Here is a 24,061-nt window from a genome sequence, read left to right as displayed (position 1 = left end):
AGTGCCCTATAATCCGTACACATGCGCCATGATCCATCCTTGTTGTGCACCAATACTACTAGAGCAGAGAAAGAACTTTGAATAGGTTGAATTATACTAGCCTCTAGCATTTCTGCAACCATACATTCAATTTCACTCTTTTGGGCATAGGGATATCTGTACGGCCTGATGTTTTGAGGAACACTTCCTGGAATCAGATGAATAGCGTGATCATGATCACGAATAGGTGGGAGACCTTTGGGAGTCTCAAATACCATGGAATGATTGTCCAAGACCTTTTGGAGATCTAGAGAAATAGATGATTTCGATGTGTAAACATCTAGCGAACATAATTGTGCAATTACACCTCTTTGTTCCCTTTTTAGAAGCTTTGTCATATCGTTAGAGCTTATTATCTTTCCTGGTTTCCCTGCAATACCCCTTAATTCAACTTCCTTTCCTTCCACAGAAAATTTCATGAAAAGTTCTTGAAAATTAAAAGCTATTGTACCCAAGGATTGTAGCCATTGGACTCCTAGTACAACATCAGCACCTCCCATTGGAATGGAAAGCATTGGGCTAGTCAATACATATTCTCCCATGGATAGCTTGATATTATGGCACTTTTTAGAGCAATTTATTGTTCCTCCATTTGCATCCATCACTTGACACTCTGGTGCTAGATATAGGAAGCAATTCAATTCTTTTGCTACCTTACAATGAATAAAATTGTGGGTACTTCCTGAATCAATCAACACTATTACCTTTTTCTTCTTGACTTGTCCTTCTGTCTTGATGGTTTGAGGAGTGGTAATTCCCGCCAATGCATTACAAGATATGATCAGATTCATTTCTTCTAGGCTTTGTTCCTGGAATATATCCTCTTCTTTTGACCTTTCTTGCTCCTTTTCTTCTTCCTCTTCACAATCTATGTAGAATAATTTCTTCTCAGCACATTTATGACCTTTAGTGTATTTGCTATCACAACTATAACAAAGCCCTTTTGCTCTTTTTTCTTCCAATTGTTGTGGTGTCAACCTTATAGGTTGTGGAAGACTAGGGGCAACAACACTTCCATCTTTATAGTTGTGAGTGGTATGCTTCCTGGTTGCCATAATTTTGCTTTCCATTTTTCTTGCTAACCTGAATGCCTTCTCTAATGAATCAGGTTCCCAAAGGCGAACATCATGTTGGATATTATCTTTTAAAGTCCCTGTGAACACATCAATCCTATGCTACTCTGGAATATTTTTTACCCTTATGTTCAGTTTTTGGAACTCCTCAATGTGCTCCATTATTGAACCCTTTTGTTTGAGACTTATCAATTGGCTAAAAAAAGTGTTGCTTTTTGTATCCTCATAATGTGCTATCAATTCTTCCGTAAAAATTGCCCAAGTGATAATTTTTTTACGAAAGCAAAGCCATTGATACCATACAAACTGATTTGGTTCTAAATATAAAGTTGCAATATGTACCTTTTGTGTGTTTTGCACATTATTGAAATCGAAAAATTGCTCCATCTGTAATATCCATGTTGCGGGATCCTTGCCATCAAACTTCCTCATATCGATTTTTGGAATATGGTGGGTCTTCGATCCAACATTAGAGTCCATGAAATCATGATTAACATTTCTTTTTTTCGCATCATGAGTTTCCTTTACTACCCTTTCACCATTAGTAAGTATTTCTTGTATAAAATTTGTCAAATTTGTCTTCAAATCTACCATGTCTGTCTCCAAATCTGTCTTCAAATCTGCCATGTCTGTCTTCAAGTCTATATTTAAATCATCCATCTTAGTTTCCATGCCATTCATCTTAGCTTCCACGCCCTTTATCTTAGATTCCACGCCATTTATCTTAGCTTCTGTTAGCTTTTGTGAGAGTGACATTTGTTGCACTTGGTCTTGTAATTTTGATATATCATGTAGCATTTCTTCCTCTTCTTCATGAGTCATGCTAGCACTTTTAGGTTGCTTACTAGGTGTTTGCATTTTCTTTCCTCGAGGCATCAGTTACCGATAATAATGCTCTATTATGCCCTTTGAATTCTTCAAAATAATTTTTCAAACCAAGCTTAAGAAAAAAATTTAAAAAATCTACACACCTTTTTTCACTTTGTAGGAGCTCGATATTGCCTCTGACATATCTCTGTAATTTTAGATCATCCAGTTCTAAAATTGCAACCTACAGTAGCCCTCAGTTTCCTCTTTCCAATGCCACTAGTCTGATCCAAATGGATTCTCCAATTAAGAATTATGCCAAATCTCCCACAGTGACCTGATTATAGAATAGTTCAGTAGAGCGAACTTGTACGACATGCCATGTGTCCCTGTTTCGACCTTTGGCTCTGAAAAATATATACAAGAAACTACAGTCCGTCCTCTTTCTGTACCTTCTTACGAAACTTAAATCTGATGCTCAGAGAAAAAGTTATGATGATTTTCCCCAGGTCACCTATTTGGAATGTAATTCAAGAGTTTGCAAAAAGACCAACTTCCTCAGATCATATCTCTGCAAATATAGTGCGAAAAGATCTGAAATTCGGACCCGAGGTTCAGTGTGATTTCATCTCAAATGGGCTTTTTTTTTTTTTGCTTCTGAAATGTCACAGAAAAAAAGTAATAGCGAAAATGCCACGATGACCTATTTGGAGCAGCGAAACCCTAGAATCCAAAGCTCTGATGCCAAATGTTATGAAACCAGCTCACAAAAAGATAAAAAAGATAGATCAACACCTTAGAATTCAACCTCTTCGAGGGGAAACCTCCTTTACATTACACAAATGAATGATTCTTTGATGATTCAAATGACAAAACCTCCTTTCTATATATAGGAGTCTAAGGAGTCACAATATAACCCAGCCGACCCAACAATAATAATATAAAGGCACAAAAATAACAATAGAGGGATTCTATGGGGCACAGTAATAACAATATGGGGACAATAGGGGCACAACAATATTAATAAGGGATACAACTACAATAGTAATGGGGTAATCACTAGTATTATAGGGACCTAACAGTGACCTTATTATGTACTATCATTTGTCTGTACAGTTTAATGTGGATGCAACCTATCCGTGCGGTCACTTCAAAATTTCAAATATTTTCAAAACGCCCAGCTCTATCTCCTACATTAATTTCAAATATTTCTCAAAATGGCCATCCCGCTCTTTTGCATATTGATTCCATTATTAATTCTTGTTCAGCTTTTTTTTGTCAATGAAGTTGCAGATGATGAAATTCATTTTTTCTTAAAGTTTCTGGTGGAAATGATTATTCACAAAGGTATTATCTTTCATGAATTTCACAAAGGCATTTTCAAGGTTTTGCAATTATAATTCACAAACAGATTCTCAGAATTAAAATTTGGTCGATCCTCCCATGCACAACACTGAATGTTCCAGTCAATAACTGGGCTGCAACATTGCTTACGATACTGGTGAGAATTGGTTGATCCACCCATGTGCAACACTAAACATTCCAGTCAATGGTTGGGCTGCAACGTTGCTTACAATCTTGGTGAGCATTTGTTTCACAGTATTTTTCTTCCTTTCTCTATTGTCTCTGATTTTGAATTAGCCAATGCTTTGTGCATATTAGTATTATGCTTAACGTCTATTCAAGGAGTTTGGCGGATGCACTACCACTTGGATGTACACATAATATGAGAATTGTCCATGGTTTTTATGGTAAACAATGAACATGACAAACTTTTGAGTCTAGAGGCGCCTCCTAGGGATCTTCCTCTCTTCCAAGTTGTACTTCCTGGATACCAATGATTTTCTATGCCCTCCAAGATAGGAGGTGTTGATTGCGGATGGATATTTGCAACTTAAGAGCCTTTCAGTGAAGCTTCATGGAATATGGGAGCATTTCAGCAAAGCTCTGTGGAATAATTTTTTTTTAATATGTTCGGTATCTCTTATTCTTTTGTTTTCTCACTAAGGTAACCATCAGGCCAATCATATTTCAAACTTTCCCAAATTGAATTGACCTACACAAGAAGAAATCAATTATGACATGAGGGTACATCATTTCAAACAATAAATGCCAACATCATAGACAGAGTAGGAAATATTATTTGAATGGACCTTAGAGAAGAAAACTTCAAAAAAACTTCGGCTTCAACAACAAAGATCATATACACTTTTCCCACTCAAAAACCAAGCTACATAAAGTAGAAAGGAAGGTTCGAAGCTACATGAAGTAGAAAATAAAGGCTCGAAGCTACACGAGGTGGAGGTAAGAAATGGAAAAACCCAAGTTCAAATAAATTTTATAACTTTTGATGGATGAGTTGGTTGTATAACAATTAGGGCATACATCCAAACTGAGACTTACCTCTTTTTCAAGGTGAGAAATCCCAAAATTTTAGAAGAAAATCATCACATCAGATTGAGTCGAGTTCAAGTTTCTATTAAAAATCTCATGAATATCGTGATTGAACTGAGTTAACGTGTCAACAGAGGGCCATAAAAACCTCATGGATTTGGGAATCAGCTGGCTGGAAGTGCATGTAAGTAATGACTCAAAATTAAAATCTAGATTGAATGAGCATGGTTTAAAACCTGGCATGGGTGCATTACGAAAAAGATGAATAGATGGATAAATTGTGTAATGAAGCCTACTAGAGTCCATTTCAGGACAACAATTTTCTTCTTGACATGGTGACAAAGGTGTAAAAGCAAAGCACTGATCACAGTGATTTCATGGTAATGACAAAATTCGAGACAACAACAAATAAAATTTTGTTCTTCTTCAAAATTTAGGAATACTGGTAAGCGAATAATTACCCTCGAAAACCATTTCCTCAACAGAAAATTCCTCAGAATTGAAAACTGAAAATGCAATTGAAAGTTTCTTTAGGAAATGATTTTAGACAAGGGTTTTTCCATAAATATGTTTACCAGTGAAGGGAATTTTTAATAACATGGTGAATATAGAGGGTAGGAAAGAGATAAAGAAAGTTTTCTTTTGGTTAGTCCAAAGAACTCTTATGATCAAAATTTTGGGAGAAGATAACCAAATAGTTGCATTTTCAAAAATTGTTCATTACTTATAAACTGTATATCCATTTGATGCAAAAGTTTGAGGGAAGATGCACTAATATAAGATTAATAAACCTAGAAATTTTCAAGCCAAAACAACTTTCAATTTTCCAAAAATAAACCATCATCACCTATAGCCATTTCCTATTTTTCTTGAATTCCTTGCATCAGATTATCATGAAATTTAGCAGGGGATGCATCATTGTGAGATTAATAGATATGGTAAATTTCAAGTTAAACTAATTTGTATTTTTTAATAAATAAGGCAATTTCACCTACAACCAATTTGTCTTTTTCTCAAAATTCATGATGTGGGTATTTCCAATTCTTTAAGAGAAGCAATGGAGTGGTATAAATGTTTTTGTAAAATTTCAAAGAAACCCAGTTTGTAATTTATGTGAAAAGGGTTAATGAAGTTTGTTGCTACTTGAACAGTGTTTATTACAACTTTGTGTGAAAATTGCTTCAACTTCCTCGGCATTGCTAAAATAGAATGACTATTGCTTTGGAAATATTTTAAGAAACAAGATTCGTTGCCTATCAATATCATGAATTGGGTAAGAAGAATGGTTTTGGTTACTGGGCATTGAGAAATGGAAATTATAGCTTGGTTGATACAAAGGTATGGGTTGCATAAGGAAATTAATAGGGTTCAAATAAAAAAAATTAATAACCTTTTTCAACATTGAAGGAGGCTTTGAGACACACCTTCAAAAGTATGGTAATGGACCTGATTCACATGGCAAAAAGTTCAGTTAATCCTTGGATGTCCTCAGATTCAAAATCCTTTGAGTAGGAAAATCAAGGGCAACTCCAATTGAATTGACAAAGGAGGAAATGGAGGGGGATGTTAGACTTCTTCGAGAAGCACAAGAAAAGGCCACTACATGATTCAGTAAGGGAAGAAGGAGGTCCAAAAGCACCAGACAAGCATGAGGACATGCTTCCAAATAAGCAAGGGGAGTGTTAGCTCTTGATTTTGACTCTTTTTTCCATGCCTATTACATCATTTTTTCCATCTTTGTCATCCATTTTCTATCATTTTCACCATATTTTATGTCTTCTAATCCATACCAAGGTAACTAAACTATGTCTTTTTATTCTTAAGTGTTTGAGTACAAATTGAGCATTAAATTTTATTTTTGGCATAAACAAAATTTCCTGTAATGGCTTTATTAAAGGCATATGTGCAGGATACCTGGGCATGAACTAAAGGAATATTTGGAAAACAAAAGGACCAACGATGGAGAAATACTTATTGTTTCTCCCATAATCACTAAAAATAAGCTCGTTCAACGCTGGTCAAACTTGACCAGTCACACAAGAAATCCCCTGATTTAGGGGCAGTTTTGGGATTTTGTGGGATTTTTCAATATTTTGTGTAACAGTGGTATGAGCTCGACCTTATGATATGCATATGATTCTTTTTAGTTGTTACAAAAATTATAGCTCATATTGTTATATTCTGAATATTGTTAATATTGTGAATATTGTGAATATTTCTTTTATAAACTATTTTGTTTTTCATGGTTATTGAGATAGTGGAAATGATTTCTCTCAAGTGATTAGTTTCAATTAGGAAGGACAAACTAGGTCTATAAGTTAGAGCATCTTCTTTGTTAACTAATATTGAATTGAAATCAGTATTTATGCATTCATTTCTTCTTGCTTTCTTGAATTAAATGCTTTATGATTTGGTAACTTAGATGAGCGAAATTGGTTTTGTTGAATGAATAGAAACGATAAGGAAGTACAACCAAGACCTCTGAGACAAGAGCCTCTTCCTTTTTAACTAAAATTGAATAAAATCACTATTCACTTTTTCATATGCTTTCATAGATCAGATTTATACGATTTCTTCATAGTTTTATATTTCAGCAATTTCTGCTTGTAACTTTCCATTTTCAAATTGTAACATGCATTTATTCATTTTTGAGTATCTAAGCAATTGCTTTCTAAACTAGCTAGATCTAACATCTATATACTTTGGTTTGTTTCTAAGTTTACCAACTTGGATTGATATTAAAATACATGCTCTAATGTATCCCAATAAATTAGACTGACACAATCTTGAGAAAGAACTTTTGGGATGGCCCACTAAAAGGATTTAGTTGAATAGTAAAGTAGGGTTGACAAACTAGAATCCACACTGGCTGGTTTGAAACACGTCAACCAAATACTCTCTATGTGATTTTTCTAAAAATTCCCATGAATTAACAAGTTAAGTATCACAGATGCTTGAATTCGAATAAGACTAGAATCCAATTGGCCATAATACGAGAAATTAGGAAGTTGAAGTACTCTAGTGTAAACACAATACTGACATCATCCAGGAACACACAAATATTCATATTGAAACCTAGATGAACATAGTAAGAATTGAGGTATAACACGATAAACAATTGAGCTCCCTGTGAATTCCAATATCACCCCTAAGAGATTCAACTGTAAATATCATTAGAACCATATAGAAAAGGAGTTTGTTATACCAAATTATGGAAAATAGGATGGGACAATTAAATGATATACCAGAAGGCTTAATGGATTGTAAATCTATAGAAGGGAGAACCACGACTAGCTTGAACGAAGGCCTAGATGGTGAATTGTGCAAAAAACACACAAATAACATTGGTTTCCTTCGCTCGACCCCAATACACATCTTAAAATATTTCTTATGTGAGGGGAAAAAAGAGCCTAATCATATGAAAGGGCCACCCACATGAGACAATACCCAACAAAAATAATTGAAACAACCTCAAACTCGAAGAAATGGGACAGAGGAACAATAATATATTTTTAAGTGTCGAAGGGTGACAACATACACACCATGGTGACTGTTGAACAGGAAAAAAATTGATATGAGATAGACACTGAGAAATAAAGAAAAAGGCCCAGTATAGAAACTTAAAGTGACCAAGAACATGGACACTGGAGCAATAAATCATATGAATAGACAATCTAAACGAGATTCTGAAGCTACCTTGTAAAACATATTTTTGGCGACCGGAAATAGTGACCAGAGCATACCTTGAGAATGTTGAAATTGGGAGGTGCCACCCTGAACATAGTACACTTATTCACTACCCTAGAATGTAAAAAAAGGTTATATATAATGTGTTGGATACCTATACCAATAGGTTTCATATTTCATGATTGGCAAGAGAAAGTCCAAATATGCTCTGCTTTGAGTTCACAAAGATCCCATATTTCCTAAAGAGCAAGAAGGTGTGTAAAGTGTCTCAAATGTTGATGACCTTATTTCAAATTTTGATGGATGATCCAACAGTTTACCTGGATCATGCCATGTTTCAATTTTGAGTTATAGAATAGAGAAAGAAGTCTGTCCAAACTGTTTAATCTTGGCAGACAACTAGTTCAGGTAGAGAAGAAAAGGCTCCCAACAGCTTAATCTGGGACCTTGGAAGAGATAAGGGTAGAAGTAGATAGAAAAAGCTAAAGAAAAAGCCGAAGAAAAGAAAAGGCAAGTAAGGGTCTGCAAGTCCAAATGCACCCTCCAAGAAGAAATAAAATGCTAGGCAAGTAGCTGGGTAGGTAGTTGGGGTTGCAGAAAGGATATCCCTATCATTGCAAGAATGGTGATGATGGGCAGCAAGGCAAAAGATTACAGCAGAAAGCATGACTAATTTCCTTCACTCCCCTCCAATTTCATTTCTAACATTCCCACTAGCCTGAGATTCATGGAAAAGACTAAGGTTTCATGCTGTTTCTTAATCTTTAAGAAGCCACATTTCTTGTCTAAAGATCTTTTCATTTTGATCTACTCTTGAAACCAAGCTTGTTTCATATAAACTCAATGGTTTCCACATCCACTTACCCCCTCCTCCATAACTAACACTAACCCTACTATATAAATCCCTTATATCACCTTTTTCCCTAATATTACTAACACCAAGGTGTATAAATCCCAGCATTATCTACATATTCTCCCTTTGGCATTATAGCCAAGTAAATGGTCTAAGGGGACTTCAGTCCACCTGGGACTGTGGTCAACCTTGTCTTGGATGTGCTCTGACCTCTGGTTATGAGCAGAAGTCCTGTCCCTCAACCCTCACCGTCTCTCTGCTGAAAACGCACAAAAACCCCATTTTCCTATATAAACCCTTGAAAAGGCCCAAAAAACCCAAAAAGTGCGAAAAACCCACTTTCCTATAGTCCTCCGCCCAATCATTAAATTGAATATTTTATTGCGCTGGCGGGCCCCCCCCCCCCCCAAACATGCTCGACCAGTCGGAAGGCCCGCCAGCCGTCAGATCTCCGTTGCCCGGATCTAAAGGTGGGCGGTCATTTTCACTCCCCGACCTGCCAACCTTTAGCGTCCGGGGAAAGTGGTTTTGGCCATCCCGTACAGGGGACGCGTGGCAGGCGGCGGGGTTGTTCGGAGCCCCCCTCCCCGTTACCGCCTTTGCCCAAAGGTGGTGCGTGGAACCCGCTTACCGCCACCCCTAATACCACTTTCCTCCCACGTCAGTTGCACGTCACCCTGACGTCACCTCGCCGGTACCCGCCCCAGCGTCCCGTGGCCCTCCACGCGGACCCGCCACTGTACCCGCCCGCCACCGTGTCCTGCCACCCTGGCGAACACCTCGGCCGCCACGTCACCTCCGTATCTGGGCCCCACCATGACGTCATGCTGACGTCATCGGCGGAAAAGCGCCAAATGCACACTTTTGCCAAATTTAACGATTTAAACGACTAAATGAGTTGTTTTCGCTCATTTTCATGCGAAAGAGAAACTAGCCGTTGCCAACAGCTGCTGCGAAATCTCTCACTCAGCCATCAAATTCGACAATCCGACCATTCAAAGTTCAGAACTCGACGGCACCAAGTCTCCACAACCCGGCCCGCGAGCTTCCAAGTCGATTTTCCAGGTATTTTGCCATTTCCTTCCACTTTGCCCATGAATTCCAATTCTCTGTAGAATTCACCATTAAAGACTGGTAAATTCACTTAATTCAGCTCCACCTGAGCACCTAAACCAAACCCAAGCAACCTGCCCCATCCCTAAGCCACAATTTGACATTGGAGAAATCAGTTCGCGGGTTAAAACTGCAAAATTTGCCCCCGAGGTACTTGGCATTGTTCCCTTTTGCCAAGTACAGGCCGCCTGCACTCTTCCTAATAAATTATCATTGTCTCTGCAACGTCCCCTTAGGCAATCCACATCCCTGAGAATTTTACAGCACTTTACCAACCTGCTTACAATTTTACACTAGAAGAGGACATCACACTGTGTACAGTTTCCTGCTGCTTAAGTCTTCAAAGACTTATCAAACTATTACCTCTCCCTGCACACATACAGATTATATCATGGCAGCCTCTGCATCCTCTTCCCTCAGTGTTACTCCACTGAATCAAACCAATAAGGAACTGGAGGCCTTGCCATTTATTGACAAGGATTGTCTCATCAATGACTTTGAGGGAGACAGGGACTTTTTGAAGACCTTCACTACACTGAGGGAAGACCATAAGGAGGGACTTGGTACAGATGGAATGTGGGAGTCAAACCTGCCCTATTACTGTCTCCCAGCTGTGAATGTTTTCCCTGAAATCATTCACTTGTGTGCTCAAAACTATGATCTGGAGCACAGAGCTGTCAATACTCCATCAGGGAGGATCCTTTTTTATATAAATGCTGAGTCCATCAACAAGATGTTATAGTTTGATCAAACGGAGTTGCTAGTCCCTTTCTCCATGAGGTACTTGCTGGAAGCTGGTGACAAGATGACCAGTGAGGAGCTGCAAAAGGTCACCAGGAACTACATGAGAGCTGAGTGCCAGCCTACAGGGCCACCCCCTTATCTGCATGAACATTTCAATGACTCAGGCAGGCTGCTACTGGACATGATAGCCTATGTGCTAGGTTACCAAAACAGTAAGCATGTGGATCAAGCCATGCTCGTATTGCTGTCTGCTTACAGCCCACGTCAACCCCCTGCCCGAAAGTATAACTTTGCTAAGTTCATAGCCAATAGGATTCATGATCAATTGAGCAAAATGGACAGACAGGGGGTCTTCAGATACTCAGCTTACATCTACCACCTGTTCATGTTTTATCATTCTGAAGCTTTCCCATGCTACATCAGAAGGCTGGATAACAAAGGAGAGAGGAGATCTGTCATTTTCTGGACCTCAGTCTATCATGAATCACAAATTCACCCTATACCTACTTGAATTTGTTGACCAGTTTGTATACCCAGTCTCCTGCATGCTTATGAAGTCCCCTCCACCTAGAATATCTAATGAGATCAAGAAAGCTTTGCAGCTATCTAAGAAGTACAAAATAGGTGATTGGTACCTATATGAACACCATACTGTGTTCAGAGTATATGGCTGTGAGCTCTGTCCATACAGGCTACCCAAGTATGTTCCTATGAGATTATTTGCCTTGGAGTATTATAGGCAATTGATTCAGTCAGACCTTACCCATTTCCACAGCTCCAAGAAAAAGGCACACCTTAACTTCAAAAATGAGTTGGGCCCTTTCATCATGAACAAGAAGGAAGGATGGGAATCTGCAGACCTGATCCTCAAGGACAAATATAAATTGTCATACAGTTTTCGATGGGTCCCTTATGACCCTCAAGGTTTCATCACTGCTAGGAGAACTAAGTACAGACTCCTAGGGATTAAACACTGCCACTACCCACACATAGAAAAGTATGCCAACTTACAAGAATGGCAGCTGGACACTCTAGTTGAGAGCTTAACTGAAGAAGAAAGAATGCTTAAAAATATGAAAGAACTCGAGAAGACTATTGACCTGGACTATGTGCTCCAGGTACCTTTCAGATTGCCTCAATCAGTGGGAGGAGGGACCTCAGTTACCAGGACAGCGCCGCAGACACTCTCTACAGCAGCACCAGGCTTAGATAAAGGAAAAGGAAAGATGGATGCAGAGGATGAAGCAAAAAAGGAACAGTCAGAGCAACAATCACAGCAAAAAGATCAGCAAACAGAACAACAAACAGAGCAGCAACAAGGACAAACTGTCCTGCCACAAACTGGGCTGCCAGAAACCCCCCTAATGCAAACACCGCCACCTCAAATTGAGCCATTAACTACCTCAGTTTTGCAGACCCCAGCACATGAAGAGAGGGGTACTAAAAGGCAAAGAGAAGAGTCCACTCCCCTCAGTGGATCCTCCCACCAGCCAGAAGCCAAAAGGCAAAGGGCAGATTCCCCAGAGGTGGAAGACATTACTGAAGATGTCTTAAACGATACAGCAAAGGACAGGGAAGGCAGCCAACATACAGGGACAAGCTCCTTTCAGCAGGAGCAGAATTTACAGCTTGGTTTGGAGGTGTCATCCTCTTCTCAGCAAAGCCAGAAGCTTAAAGGTGCTAAGGCTACCTTCAAACAAATCAAGGCAGCAAATGAGTTATTGAGGGCTGAGGTTTACAAACAGTTTATAGATGCCACTCCAGCCCAGCAGGAAAGGTTGATGTCGGTCTACGACTTCAAAGAGGAAAAAATGATATTCAGCCATTTCAAACCCAAGGGGCCGCACCCAATGACAACTGCAGATTTCATCAAAACAAGGGTGGAGGTCCTGGCCAAAGACATACATCCTATGGACCAAATTGAGCTCCACAAGCAGACTGGGGAGATGGTCTATGCCACCTTGGTAGAGAAGGCCACATTAGCTCATGAGCTGAAAGAATCTTTGAAGAACACAAACACTCAACTAGATTTTGAGAGGTTGTCCTCTAAGGCCAAGGACAATAGGATAAAATCTCTTGAAGAGATTATTGTTGATCTAGGGCATGACCCTAGTGATCCAACCGGGGTAAAAGCTCTCATGAAGAAAAAGGATGATGATCTAAATGCCATGAAGAAGAGGTTGAAGCTGTTACCTACAGAACACCCTCAGACAGCTGAATTGCAAAAAGAAAAACAAGTTAATGAACAACTTGACCTCTTACTACAGCAAGATCAAAGGATCCAAGAGCTAGAGAAAGAGCTGGAAGGAGCATTACAAGACAAACAGGGAGGATCTACACTCCAAGCTCCTCCAACAGATTCCACAACAGCAACAACTTCTGGGGCAACAGTGGCCCCCACAACAGAAGCGGCAGGTACAACAGCAGCTCCAGATGCCCACCCCAGTATAGAAGAATTGACCAAAGCTGTCAAGGCAATGGAGCTACAGGCGGATGAAATAAGGAAAGCAAAAGAAAAACTGGCAGAGATAGATGCCAAATATGATCAATCAAAGATAACGGTAGCAGAACAGGGCAGACAGATTAAGGCTCAAAAAGATAAAATAAAGGCCCTGGAGAAGGAGCTCAATCTGGAAAATACTATGGCAGAAGTCAAAAGAATCTTGTGGAATAAAATTACCCAAGCCATTATCAAACAGTGGAAATCCATTAAAACAATGCATGAGCATATGGATTTAATTGTACAAGCCCAGACAGATGTCCAGAGGGCCAAGACAGTGTTAGAAAACAGACCTGAGCAAGCTAGCCAATTGATAGAATTTTTGAACAGGCAAGACAAAGAGGAGCTGGCAGCCGTTGGAATCACCAACAGAACAGAGGCCATCCTCATGGCTAAAAAGGTGCTAACTCTCAGAGGTTATGTACAGACGGCAGAAAGAAAAAGTTATGAGATACAGACTGAAGTTGAAGATTATAAACTCAGAATGGGAATGCTACAAGCAAGAGGACTGCCTAGCCTGTTGAGCAGCACAGGAAAATTGATCAGCAGAGATCAATTTACAAACAGGGTGGCCGCTTACATTGAAAATCAAATCACTGCATCCAGCAGTACTTCTGAGGAAACAGTTCCTCCAACAGGACAAAGCTTGTACACTAAGCTCGAAGGCTCATTTTTTGTTGAAAATGAGGTAAATCATTTATTTGAAACTCCTCCTAGTTTTTTCAGATATACAGAGCTTGATGAGACTCTAATTAAAATTCGGAGGCACCAAATGCCTAAGGAGGACTGGTGGCAGGCCATGCTCCAAATTCTGCCACGGTAGTTTCAAGACATTCGGCCACTGCCAGCTCAGGTCACCAGAAGACAAGTGTAAAAAAGTTAATGTTTGAAAAGCACCCAAAAAGTGATTCATCACTAACGATGACAGCTGGCCACATTTTGAACAGCACGTCCCCAACCGACTCAGCAGCTCCCAAAGGCCAGAATATCTTCTGACAGAACATCAAGGCGCCTTTATTTTGTATTCAATGTTGTAATAAATTTCTGATAAAAATATCTCAAAAGTTGGTGAGAATATTAAGTCTGAGATAACTTAGAACTCAGATATTTTTGTAAAAAATCGAAGTATATATTCACCCCGCAGATAAGCTTAAGGAGTTGTTGTTATTTTCATTTTGGGCATCTCACTTGCTGTAAAATTCTCAGAGAAATAATAAAAAGGGTGAATGGAATTTCCGAAGCTTGGTGTACCTTGATGCATTGTGATGAATGGTGAATGTTGCAGGATTCCAGAGTGTTTCATAAAACAATAAGTCTTTCTTAAATCTCTGTGTTACATGTTTTTCGAGTCTTTTGTTCTCTTTTGTTGTTTAAATGTTTTACACTTAATAGCAAAGTAGAAGAATAGTTCCAGGATTTAATCACTGATTACCCTGAACTCAATCTAAGCTATTATCCATGTTTTCTTCAGATACAGTGAAAGAAGTGTAATTCTTAATTGCTGCACTTTAAAACTATATCTTTTACAGTGATAGACATTCCCAGGGATTCAAGTTTGCCCCTGAGACATCTATCCGTTACTCATACCTTAGTTTGGTGGGAATACTTAAATACTTTAGTGAAAATTCTTAAATGCTTTCACTGCTTGTTTCATCTGTTCATGTTATAAATCAAAAATTTTGTTGTATGAAGTATCCAAATGGCCCTGTAAGTTTCACCAATTCACCTCAAGGTTCCTGGACACCTACAGCCATAGACTCCATTGCCCAATGATATTTGACTCTTTGAACACTACATCACAAGACCTGAAAGAAACTCTTCAACCAAAACATAAACAAAACCTGTGCATAATACCTAGCCTAAAACACTATCATAATAGGTACGAATCATAAAAGAGAGAGCCCTCTCTGATCACAGTTTGGCTAGAAACAGTGATCCAAAGATTGGTTAGTGGTTACCCCGGCCGTATTCCCTTGGGAGTCATAGGGAACAACCTGGGTGTTAACATAATTGGCGACTCCACTAGGGACTTCTTAAAAGACTTCTTAAAAATTTTCAATTACTATCTATCTTCCAAAGCTACCATCAAGCCTGAAACTAGCCAAGAGGCCTTAGGACTGTTTCTGTAGCACAGGGACAGCTTTAGGGAAGAGCTAGTTAGGGAATCTTCATCCTAGCTCTGAAACATATATAGCCATTCCAAAATTTTCATCCAGTCCTTGCATATATAAACTTCTTGTACAAATTCAAAAGAATATTTAGAAGCTGGCTCCCAAAAGAAACCCAAGGCACACTAGGGCAAACCCTGACCCTAATCAACCCATCATTGTTGATAATCCAAATATCATTCCAAAGAACATAAGGAGACAGCAAAAGCAGGAGAAGCCTGCTGATTCAGATATAAGTTCAGATCAACCTATCCTCATTCCCACTCCTTGCAAAGTTCTTTTCCGGTCCACCCCTGGTTCCCCTAGTTCATCATCAACACCTCAAAGCCCTGCTCTCACATCTTCACCAACTGCACATACTCTTTCAACCAGTTCCCCGTTTGCTACCCACCCCACCAACCCCGTTACACCAATAATCCCTGTTGTTCCATTTCTTCCTATTAACCCTCTAAACTTCATAAACATGGCTAACAGGTATGCACCTCTGCAGATACCAGCTAATGCTCCAGCTCTACCCCAAGACTACCAGACCAAAATCTCATTTTTTGACTCCCATGGCCCTTTGACAGCTGTCCAGCATGCTAAGAAGATGCAAGACCACTTTGAGACCTATGAAATAGATGATAACAGTGTCAGGATGAGAATTTTTGTTCAAAGCTTAACTGGGGATGTTAGAACTTGGTTTAGATCCCTAAATGCAAACTCCATTGCAACCCCTGAGGACCTGTACCAAGAGTTTACCAATAGATGGGAGAAAAAGAAAGACCCACTCCACATACTTGGTGAATATGATACTATTAAGAGAGGTCCCCAAGAAACAGTTTTGGAATATTGTGCTAGGTTTAACAATGTATATAATGCTATCCCACAGAACTTAAGGCCCCCTCCTGATTTGGCCCTATATAAATTCCCTGACGATTTTGATCCTGATATGGCTTATCAGTTGAAAGAAAGAGATCCTCCAACCCTTGCAGATGCTCAAAGGGTTGCTGTCACAGTAGAGGCCAACCTAATTGCCAAAAGAAATAGGGCAAAGTTGGAGAAAAGGACTACCTTCAAAGAAGAACCCTCGGGTTTTGATCAGAAGCTAGATGCAATCCTAAATAGCATGAAGAGATTGGGTGAAAGAGTGGAATCAGTTGAAAGAAAATCATCATGGGAAGCATCACAAAGCAACCCTCCTAGAAATCCGAATTTTAGGAGAACTCAGAACCCAAACATAGGAAAGACAAGTGCTGACCAAGACATTAGACCCCCTTTTCAAGAAAACTATGCAGAAACTTCCACATCTAATGAACTTAACGAAGATCCGGAGATTAACTTAATGGGTCTGGATGGTAAAAGCCATGTTTTCTTAACGCAAGAGGACCATGAGGAGGATGAAATCAAAACATTCCATACCAAGTCAGGAGAATCTTTTGACTTCAAACAAGGATATGATACTGCTGTCTATGAAGTCCATAAACAGTACAAGCTAAGGAGTAGGACTGTAAATGTAAATCAGCCTGAAAAGATAAAGGATAAACAGAGGTCTAAAGAAACCATGGTCACAGAACCCAATGACAAAATAAACTTTCCTGCAGAAGAAATTGTAGTTGAGGAGGTTACTGAACTGCTGTCCCCACTACAACAGCCCATGGCAACTTCGTCCTCTCACCCTGATTCAAATTTTACCCCTCAAGACATGAGTAAAAGGGGCAGGTCTCAAAATCAAGATGAAATCCAACAAGAAGATTTAATGAACAAAGAAAAGACTGCTATCCGTGACTCTAAAACCCAAATTGACAAACCCTTTGACCTAGGCACAGAGATTGGCAAGCTAAAGATAGCAATTCCCCTCTCAGAGCTAGCCAAGCATGACATATACAAGCAACAGATCAAGAGATCCCTTCAACTCACTAATAGCAAAGATGATGTAAATGTGCTAGATGACACTCCAGAATTACTGTTTGGCCCAGAGGTAGATGGAAAAACAATAGTCACAGGGGTTTTACCTTTTTATGTCAGCCTGCATGTTCATGATAAAATACTACATAATGCAATGTTCGACTCAGGTGCCTCTCACAACCTTATGCCAAAAGCAGTCATGGAAAGATTGAACTTGGATATAACAAGACCATACAAAGACCTGTTTTCTTTTGATTCTAGCCAAGTCAAATGTTTAGGCCTAATAAAAGATTTATGTGTGTCTCTGGTTCAATATCCCAACAAAACCATTCTAATGGATGTTGTAGTCGCTGATATCCCACCTAAATATGGGATGCTGTTATCGAGATCATGGGGAGCCAAGCTCCAAGGCTCCCTGCAATTAGATATGTCATATGCCACTATCTCTGTCTTTGGGCAACCAAAAAGACTTTACAGGGAAACACTCATGAAGTATATGGTCAGCAGTGAAGAAAAGCCTCAAAATTTTCCAATATATGCTGTCCATTCGGACATAGACTCCTTCATCCTCTTCAATGACAGCACAAGCCTCTCAAACAATGACATTAGGACCGAAACACTCATACAAGAACAAAACATTGATCAAACAAGTAGTACCTGCCAAACATCAATCAGCCCAACGATACACATTATCCCTCCTCTAGTTGTCAAAGACGGTCAAACAAGTGATGAAATTGTCCTAGAAAACAAGGGGGAGAAGAAACCCCAACTCCGGCTTACATGGCCATCCCATGAACAGATTGTTAAACCTCCTTTTCAGCAAGATATCCTGTGGGTCCTAGAATTTGATGGCTCAGTTAACAAGTTGGGGGCAGGAGCTGGAATTTGGATACATAACAAAGAGAAAGGTTATGCAGAAGGCAGGGCTTATAGATTAAATTTTAGATGCACTAATAACATGGCAGAATATGAAGCTCTGTTGCTCGGTCTCAAACTAGCAAGGTCATTACAAGCTCCTAGGCTCTCCATCATGGGAGACTCTGATCTAGTAATTCAACAAGTAAAAGGAAGTTTTGTCACCAAGGACAAAAGATTAAGGTCCTACAGGTCTGCTGTAATTGAAATATTGGAGACCTTCTCTGAGTTTGTTATCACAAAAATTTCAAGGGGCCACAATCTCCATGCACACAGCTTGGCAACATTTGCCAGCACCTTCAAATTCCCATTAGAACCCAATAACTGTTTCACAGCCGAGGTCAAATACAGACCCTCTATTCCAAACAATGTCAAAGAATGGCAGGTATTTGAGGATGACATGCAAATAAACAATTTTTTAACCTTGCAACAAGAATTCACAGGATTAAATATTGACATTGATGGAGCAAGTCAATCACAAATACTTGATGGAGCAAGTCCATCACAAATACAGTTTCAACAGTCTGCTCACCCAATGTCACCTAGAACAGCAAAACAATTACTGAGTCCAACCATTTTCAACAATGAAAACATTCAGCAAATTCACCAAATTGACTGTGAAGAGATGAGCAGCGCGGAAGCTGAAATCATACAACTCAAAGACAATTTCCTTCCAGTAGGCCTTACCCCATTAGAAGACATTTTTGATTCAAATGATGTCCCCAGGAAGCCAAAGATGCAGCCATTAGATGCAGCAGTTGAAGAATGCAACATTGGTACTATTGACAAGCCTAAAATAATAAAACTATCTGCTTCTTTGCCCCCTGATCAAAAACCCAAATACATTGACCTCTTTAAAGAGTTTCAAGATGTTTTTGCATGGGGTTATGAGGATCTAAAGTCCTATGATACCTCTGTCATCCAGCATACCATTCCCCTCAAGCCTAATCAAAAACCATTCAAACAGAAATTGAGAAGGATCAATCCTGTGCTCCTTCCTTCCATTGAAAAGGAATTACATAAAATGTTCAAAGCTGGTATCATAGCACCAATCAGGTTCTCTGAGTGGATTTCAAATTTGGTCCCTACAAGAAAAAAGACTGGTGAGATTAGACTTTGTGTAGACTTAAGGAATCTGAATCAAGTATCACTCAAAGATAACTACCCTTTACCCAAAATGGATCACATTCTCCAAAGAGTAGTAGGGGCTTCAAGGATATCATTGCTTGATGGGTTCTCAGGCTTTAATCAAATCCTAGTACACCCTGATGATCAAGACAAAACTGCATTTACAACCCCATGGGGAACTTTCAAGTATGTAAAAATGCCCTTCGGATTGAAAAACGCAGGGGCAACGTTTCAAAGAGCAATGGACATTGCTTTTGCAAAAGAGATTCATGACTTCTTGGTCATTTACTTAGATGATCTTACACCCTTTTCAAAATCTGACCAAGAACACTTGAAACATTTGAGACAGATTTTCATAACATGCAGGAAATATGGTATTTCCTTAAACCCCAAGAAGTCATTAGTTGGCTTGGAAGAAGGGAAACTCTTAGGGCACATTATTTCAAAAGATGGCATAAGAATTGATCCAGATAGGATACAAGCTATCCTACAAATGCCTCACCCAAGGAATGTCAAGGAGCTGCAGGGATTCTTAGGGAAGATTAACTTTTTAAGAAGGTTTATCCCAAATTTAGCAGAACTAATCAGATTATTGAACAATATGCTAAAGAAAGATTCAAAGGTCAAATGGACTGTTGAAGCAAAACAAGCCTTTGAAAGTATAAAATTGGCATTAACTCAAACCCCAGTGTTAACCAATCCTCAGTTTGACAGAGACTTTATCATTTTCTCCTTTGCCTCCCAACATACTATTGCTGCTGTTTTATTACAGAAAGATGACCAAGGGAATGAGAAGCCTATTGCCTTCTTCAGCAGGGCTCTTAGAGATGCCCCTCTAAAGTACCAAATTATGGAGAAACAAGCTTATGCCTTGATCAAAGCTATTAAAGACTTTAGGATTTACATCCTTTACTCCCATGTTGTGGCTTATGTACCAAGTCCTATTGTCAAAGACATTCTCACCCAAGAAAACTTAGAGGGCAGGAGAGGAAAATGGATTGCCAATATACTAGAATTTGACATTGAAATAAAACCTACAAAGCTGATAAAAGGGCAAGGTTTGGCCAAATTAATGACAGAAGCAAATTTCCAAGCCTTAGATATCAATCAACTGGACAGTGAAACAGAGCTGGCGACTCCAAAGATCAATGTAGCCTTTGAACAATCTCCTTGGTACTCTGATATCTGCTATGTGTTACAAAACCTGTGTGCTCCCCCAGGACTGTCCAGAACTAAGTGTAGGTTCCTAAAAATGAAAACATCTAGATTTTGTGTGATGGATGGAAATTTACTTTGGAAAAACCATGAAGGTATATTGCTGCACTGTCTAATGGAGAATGAAACTAACAATATCATGCAAGACTTCCATGCAGGAGACTGTGGTGGACATTTGTACTGGAAGTCCACTGTGGACAAGATACTGAGGGCTGGTTATTACTGGCCCACCATGTTCTCTGATGTGAAGAAATTCACAGCCTCATGCCACAAATGCCAACTGTTTGAAGGCAAAAGACAGTTGCTGCCACTTCCCTTAAGACCCATTGCAACGGAGAGACCTTTTCAACAATGGGGCTTGGATTTCGTTGGGGAAATTCATCCTTCATCTTCAGGCCAACACAGATGGATTTTAACAGCCACAGACTACTTCACCAAGTGGATTGAAGCTGCCCCATGCAGACAAGCAAATGATTCAGTAATCATTCAGTTTTTAGAAAACAATATACTGGCTAGATTTGGCTGTCCGGACAAGATAATAACAGACAATGCTGCTGCCTTCAGATCCAAGAAAATGGTGAACTTCTGCCACAAATTTCACATTACTTTGGGTCATTCTACTGCTTACTATCCTCAAGGAAATGGCCTCGCTGAATCATCAAACAAAAGTTTAATAAATATCATAAAGAAGGTGCTGGAAGAGAACAAAAAGAACTGGCATAAGAAACTAGTAAATGCTTTATGGGCAGATAGACTAACAACAAAAAGATCAATTGGGACCAGCCCATATGAGTTGGTCTATGGACTAGAGGCCAAGTTTCCATCATCACTAGGAGTGCCTGTTATGAAGCTTCTGCAAGAAAGTCAAGCAGAGCCAAATGATATGCAAAGGAGGATCAATCAGATAATCTGTTTACAGCAAACTAGAGAACAAGTTTTCAGCAGAGTGCAGATATTACAAGAAAAATTAAAAAGGGCCTTTGATAGAAGAACCAAAGCAGAAGACTTCAATGTGGGAGACAAAGTTTTGAAGTGGGATGCAAGAAGAGAAGAGAAAGGAAAACATGGAAAATTTGATTCTTTATGGAGAGGACCATTTGCTGTCCAAGCAGTGCAAGGTAACAACACTTACTTCCTCAAGACTCTGACTGAAACTGACTTGGATGAAGGGCCTGTCAATGGCAGGATGCTGAAGCATTATTTTGACTGTTTCCCATGATTGCAACATCAGGTTCCCTTGTATATATGCAGATGTACATATTATTTCTATTTAGATTGTAAAAATGCAGTTTCCTAAGCAATTCACCAAACAGCAAGAGGCAAATAGAATCAGAGGTCTTCCAAGTAAGAAGCATACAATTTTGACACATTAATGCAGTAAAGTTCAAAGATTGGTATGGGCAGCTAAAGAGCAAGGCAATCTGACCTGCTGTTCTTGGTCTTTCAAAAGAAAAACCATCCCCATGTGGAGCCACTGTTGGATACCTATACCAATAGGTTTCATATTTCATGATTGGCAAGAGAAAGTCCAAATATGCTCTGCTTTGAGTTCACAAAGATCCCATATTTCCTAAAGAGCAAGAAGGTGTGTAAAGTGTCTCAAATGTTGATGACCTTATTTCAAATTTTGATGGATGATCCAACAGTTTAACCTGGATCATGCCATGTTTCAATTTTGAGTTATAGAATAGAGAAAGAAGTCTGTCCAAACTGTTTAATCTTGGCAGACAACTAGTTCAGGTAGAGAAGAAAAGGCTCCCAACAGCTTAATCTGGGACCTTGGAAGAGATAAGGGTAGAAGTAGATAGAAAAAGCTAAAGAAAAAGCCGAAGAAAAGAAAAGGCAAGTAAGGGTCTGCAAGTCCAAATGCACCCTCCAAGAAGAAATAAAATGCTAGGCAAGTAGCTGGGTAGGTAGTTGGGGTTGCAGAAAGGATATCCCTATCATTGCAAGAATGGTGATGATGGGCAGCAAGGCAAAAGATTACAGCAGAAAGCATGACTAATTTCCTTCACTCCCCTCCAATTTCATTTCTAACATTCCCACTAGCCTGAGATTCATGGAAAAGACTAAGGTTTCATGCTGTTTCTTAATCTTTAAGAAGCCACATTTCTTGTCTAAAGATCTTTTCATTTTGATCTACTCTTGAAACCAAGCTTGTTTCATATAAACTCAATGGTTTCCACATCCACTTACCCCCTCCTCCATAACTAACACTAACCCTACTATATAAATCCCTTATATCACCTTTTTCCCTAATATTACTAACACCAAGGTGTATAAATCCCAGCATTATCTACATATTCTCCTTTTGGCATTATAGCCAAGTAAATGGTCTAAGGGGACTTCAGTCCACCTGGGACTGTGGTCAACCTTGTCTTGGATGTGCTCTGACCTCTGGTTATGAGCAGAAGTCCTGTCCCTCAACCCTCACCGTCTCTCTGCTGAAAACGCACAAAAACCCCATTTTCCTATATAAACCCTTGAAAAGGCCCAAAAAACCCAAAAAGTGCGAAAAACCCACTTTCCTATAGTCCTCCGCCCAATCATTAAATTGAATATTTTATTGCGCTGGCGGGCCCCCCCCCCCCCAAACATGCTCGACCAGTCGGAAGGCCCGCCAGCCGTCAGATCTCCGTTGCCCGGATCTAAAGGTGGGCGGTCATTTTCACTCCCCGACCTGCCGACCTTTAGCGTCCGGGGAAAGTGGTTTTGGCCATCCCGTACAGGGGACGCGTGGCAGGCGGCGGGGTTGTTCGGAGCCCCCCTCCCCGTTACCGCCTTTGCCCAAAGGTGGTGCGGGGAACCCGCTTACCGCCACCCCTAATACCACTTTCCTCCCACGTCAGTTGCACGTCACCCTGACGTCACCTCGCCGGTACCCGCCCCAGCGTCCCGTGGCCCTCCACGCGGACCCGCCACTGTACCCGCCCGCCACCGTGTCCTGCCACCCTGGCGAACACCTCGGCCGCCACGTCACCTCCGTATCTGGGCCCCGCCATGACGTCATGCTGACGTCATCGGCGGAAAAGCGCCAAATGCACACTTTTGCCAAATTTAACGATTTAAATGACTAAATGAGTTGTTTTCGCTCATTTTCATGCGAAAGAGAAACTAGCCGTTGCCAACAGCTGCTGCGAAATCTCTCACTCAGCCATCAAATTCGACAATCCGACCATTCAAAGTTCAGAACTCGACGGCACCAAGTCTCCACAACCCGGCCCGCGAGCTTCCAAGTCGATTTTCCAGGTATTTTGCCATTTCCTTCCACTTTGCCCATGAATTCCAATTCTCTGTAGAATTCACCATTAAAGACTGGTAAATTCACTTAATTCAGCTCCACCTGAGCACCTAAACCAAACCCAAGCAACCTGCCCCATCCCTAAGCCACAATTTGACATTGGAGAAATCAGTTCGCGGGTTAAAACTGCAAAATTTGCCCCCGAGGTACTTGGCATTGTTCCCTTTTGCCAAGTACAGGCCGCCTGCACTCTTCCTAATAAATTATCATTGTCTCTGCAACGTCCCCTTAGGCAAT

This window comes from Pinus tabuliformis, chromosome 6, assembly GCF_031772625.1.
Source record: "Pinus tabuliformis cultivar Carrire ecotype Pingquan chromosome 6, CPIR1, whole genome shotgun sequence".
In the NCBI taxonomy this organism is placed as follows: Eukaryota; Viridiplantae; Streptophyta; class Pinopsida; order Pinales; family Pinaceae; genus Pinus; species Pinus tabuliformis.
The sequence above is the reverse complement of the archived record's forward strand: the minus strand, read 5'-3'. Positions refer to the sequence as shown.